Here is a 4,883-nt window from a genome sequence, read left to right on the forward strand (position 1 = left end):
AGTAAAGAAACTCATACAAGATCTAAAACAAAACTCCAACAAAGAATTTGAAGCCATCAAATCCAAGCAATTAGAAGCAAAAGAACTAAAAACAAAATAGAAATTCTTGACAGTAGGTTAAACCATGCAGAAGATCAAAATTCGGGGATTGGAGACAGCTTAGATATTATAGAGAAAGAACATACAACTATCCAAGACAAATCCAAGAAATATGATAGACCTATTCAACATTTGGAAGACATCATCAGAAGGCCTAATCTGAAGATAACAGGTGTAGAGGCGCACCTAGAAACAGAAGTTAATGGTCTAGGAAAATTGTTTCATGGGATCCTAGCAGAAAACTTCCCAAACATGCAAAATGATAGGTCTATTCAAATACAAGAAGCTTTTAGAACCCTAAATAGACCAGACCAGAACAGGACATCGTATCACCACCTTATAATCCCCACAGGATCAATTCAGACCGAGGAAAAGATCCTCAAAATTGTCAAGGAGAAAAGATCAATCACCTATAAGGGAAACCAATTAGAATCACCTCAGATTTCTCAACTGAGACAATTAAAGCAAGAAGAGCCTGGATTGATGTAGGCCATGCCCTAAAGACAAACAACTATCAACCAAGCATACTGTACCCAGCTATACTCTCCTTCATAACTGAAGGTCAAATAAAAACCTTCAATACAAAAGAAAAAGTGAAACAATATATCTCTACCAAACCAGCCTTACAAAAGATACTTAAAGATTTCCTACACAGAGAAAACCAACAGGACCACAATAAAGGCCAAGAAACCACACCCAAACTGAGAATCCAAGAACCATAGGAAGAACCCATTTGGCGCAGCCCTCAAGAAGGTGGATTAAATGGCAGGAACTCCCAAATATCTCTCAGTCCAATCTCCCAACATTAACAGATTTAACTCTCCAATTAAGCAACATAGACTGTCTAGTTGGATTAAAAAGAAAGATCCTTCCATCTGCTTCCTTCAGGACTCACACCTGGACCATAAAAACAAACCCATTTTGAAAGTGAAAGGCTGGAACAAAATCTACCAAGCAAACAGCCCCCGAAAAGATGCAGGAGTTGCAATCCTAATATCAGATAAAATAAATTTCAAATTAAAATTAGTGAGAAGAGATAAAGAAAGTCACTACAAACTAATAAAGGATCTCTCCTTCAGGAGGATATTAAAATTCTAAATCTCTATTCACAAAACAATGGAGTAACCAAATTTATGCAAGAAACACTACTTTCTCTCAAATCTCACATAGATCCAAAGACATTAATTGTTGGGGACTTTAACACACCACTTCCCCCAATAGATAGATGAACTCGGCAAAAACTCAACAGAGAAACCGCAGATATAAACAACTGCATAGATCACCTAGATTTAATATTATACCCAGCAGTATCAGAATACACGTTTTTCTCAGCAGCATTTGGAACTTTTTCCAAAATAGACCACAGTTTTAGGTCAAAAAGCACACTTGTCCAAATTCAAAAACATTGAAGTTATACCTTGCATTCTTTCAGACCACAAGGGAATAAAATTAGAACTGAACACCAAAACCACCAAAGAAAGTCCTGTAACACATGGAGGCTGAAGAACACACCATTGAATCATCAATGGGTCATGGAAGAGATCCAAAACAAAATTCAAATTTTCATAATATTCAACAAAAATGAACACAGAAATTACCAGCTCCTCTGGGACACAGGGAAGACAGTACTCAGAGGCAAGTTTATAGCTCTGAATACCTACATCAACAAATTGGAGAGATCTGAAACCAACAATTTAATGAGACATCTGAGTCTCCTTGAAAAAGAGCCGCAGAATAAACCCCAATCCATTAGATGGAAAGAAATAATTAAAATTAAATCAAAATTAAATGAATTAGTATCCATAAAAACATAGAAAGAATCAACAAAACAGAAGTGGTTCTTCAAAAATTAACGAATTGACAGATCCTTAGCAAATCCTGCTAGAAAGAGAAAAGAGGTGCTGGGAAGGTGGCTCAATGGTAGAGGGCTTTCTTTGCATGCATGAGTCCCTGGGATCAATTCCTCAGCACCACATAAGCAAAAAGAAAAACGCCAGAAGTGGCACTGTGGCTCAAGTTGTAGAGAACTAGCATTGAGCTAAAGAGCTGAGGGACAGCACCGAATCTAGTATTAGAATGCCCAGCTACAGTAATAAGATAAGATGCAGATATAAATGGGATCCAATTACGTAAAGAAGAAGTAAAACTCTCCCTCTTTGCAGATGACATGTTCTTATAATTAAAGAATCCCACAGACTCTACTCCCAAATTACTCAAGCTGATTCAAAACTTTGGCAAAGTAGCAGGGTATAAAATCAACCATCAGGGCTGGGAAGATGGCTCAGTGGTAGAGTGCTTGCCTTGCATGCATGAGGCCCTGGGTTCGATTCCTCAGCACCACATAAACAAAAAGAAAAAAGCCGGAAGTGGCTCTGTGGCTCAAGTGGTAGAGCGCTAGCCTTGAGCTGAAGAGCTGAGGGACAGCGCCCAGGCCCAGAGTTCAGACTCCACAACCGGACCCAAAAAAAAAAAAAAAAAAAAAAAATCAACCATCAAAAATCAATGGCTTTCTGAATGCCAAAAATGAGAAAAGCATGGCTGAAGGAAAGGAACACCATTAATAATAGCCCCACAAAAAATAAAATACCTAGGAATTAACTTAACCAAAGAAGTGAAGGACCTCGATGATGAAAATTTTAAAAACCTGAAAAGGGAAATCAAAAGAGAACTTAGAAAGTGGCAAAAACTCCCATACACCTGGATTGGAAAGATCAAAATCCTGAAAATGGCAATAATTCCCAAGGCTATCTACAAATTCAATCCAATACCTACCAATATTCCATCCACATTCTTCAAGGAAATAGAAGAGGCTATCCTAAAATTCATATGGAACAATAAAAGACCCTGAATAGCTAAAATGATCCTCAACAGAAAGAACAGTGCTGGAGGAATATTAATACCAAATTTCAAACTCTACTACAAAGCCACAATAATCAAAACAAGTTGGTACTGGCACAAGAATAGACCTCAGGACCAATGGAATAGAATTGAAAACCCAGAAATGAACCTACAGACCTATAGCCATCTAAATTTCGATAAGGGAGCTAAAAAAATAGAATGGAAGAAAGACAGTCTCTTCAGTAAATGGTGCTGGCAAAATTGGTTAACTACTTGCAGAAAATTAATTAGATTAATTAATTAGATCCTTATGTATCACCCTGCACCAGAACCAACTCCAAATAGATCAAAGACCTCGGAGTCAAATCAGACACCCTGAAAACATTACAGGATGGAATCGGAGAAACCCTAGGCCTCCTTGGCACAGGCCGACATTTTCTTAATAGAGACCCGGAAACACAAGAAATCAAAGAAAGTTTGGACAAATGGGATTGCATGAAACTGCAGAGCTTCCTGTATGGCAAAGGACATACCTGGCAAGATCGATTGAAAGCCCACAGATTGGGAGGAGATCTGCACTAGGTATATAACAGACAAGGGTCTCCTATCTAAAATATACCTGGAACTCAAAATTAAATCCCCAACAACAAATCCTCAAAGCAACAACTGACCCGAAAATAAGTGGGCTAAAAACTTAAAGAGAAACTTCTCTGAAGAGGAAAGAAGGATGGCCAATACACACATGAAGAAATGTTCAACCTCTCTAGCCTTAAAACAAGTGCAAATCATACCAGCATTGAGCTACCACCTCATCCCAGTTACAATGGCTATCTATAATCAAGAACTCTAAGAACAACAGATGATGGAGGGGATGTCGGCAGAAGGGAACGTTACTGCATTGTTGGTGGGCATGTAAAGTTGTTCAACCACTTTGGAAAATAGTATGGAGGTTCCTCAGAAGACTCCACATAGAGCTCCCCTATAACCCAGCAATACCACTTTTGGGCATTTACCCAAATGATCACAAACAGGACCACACTAAAGCAACCAGCACAACTCTGTTTATTGCAGCATTATTTACCATAGCTAAGATATGGAACCAACCCAGATGCCCCTCAGTAGATGAATGGATCAAGTAAATGTGGTATATATACACAATAGAATTCTGTGCCTCCATCAGAAAAAAATGACATTGCCCCATTTGTTAGGAAATGGAAAGACCCGGAAAAACATTATGTTAAGTGAAGTAAGCCAGTCCCAAAGAAACATAGATCCCATGGTTTCCCTTATTTGCAATAACCACTCTGTGTCTGAGACAAGCAGAAAAGTTCAGACAAGTTGATGTTAGGCCAAATGAACCCCAAGATAAGGATTCAAATGAGTTTTTCTTTATTGCGATTGTTCCTAACATATTTATAAGATGATTTTTTTGTTGCTTTGAATGTCCCTCCCCCAAGGTATAAACCCTGCTTTCACTGTATTTGATGTTGGTATCATTTGTGGAGGGGATGGGAAAAAACAAATTGTTTAAATAGGGATACTGGTGGATGCATTGCAACGATGAGACGTACAAGTCATTATGTAGAAAAATAACTTTCAACTTTGGCCAGTGAGAGTGGGGGACGGGCAGGGCGGTGTTTGGAGAGCCGGGGGGGGGGGGGGGGGAGATGAGAACGGATGGGAAGAGGAAAAAAAGGATGATGCAACAATGCTTGATGAGAAATGTACTCATTAGCTTGTCCATGTAATTGTTACCCCTCTGTATGGTATTTTCACAATAAAATAAATAAAGGGATGTGCTACAGAATAGATTCTAAATGTAATATTTAATGGTATTGGATTACTTGAAGACAAAGGTTTACAGAAAAATTTAAATTTCCGATAAACTGTAATATTCCAATAAACACGTTAAAGAAATATAATTTAAAAATTCATGGTTCAAGGCA

This window comes from Dipodomys spectabilis, unplaced genomic scaffold, assembly GCF_019054845.1.
Source record: "Dipodomys spectabilis isolate Male_0828 unplaced genomic scaffold, ASM1905484v1 ptg000284l, whole genome shotgun sequence".
NCBI classification, from domain to species: domain Eukaryota; kingdom Metazoa; phylum Chordata; class Mammalia; order Rodentia; family Heteromyidae; genus Dipodomys; species Dipodomys spectabilis.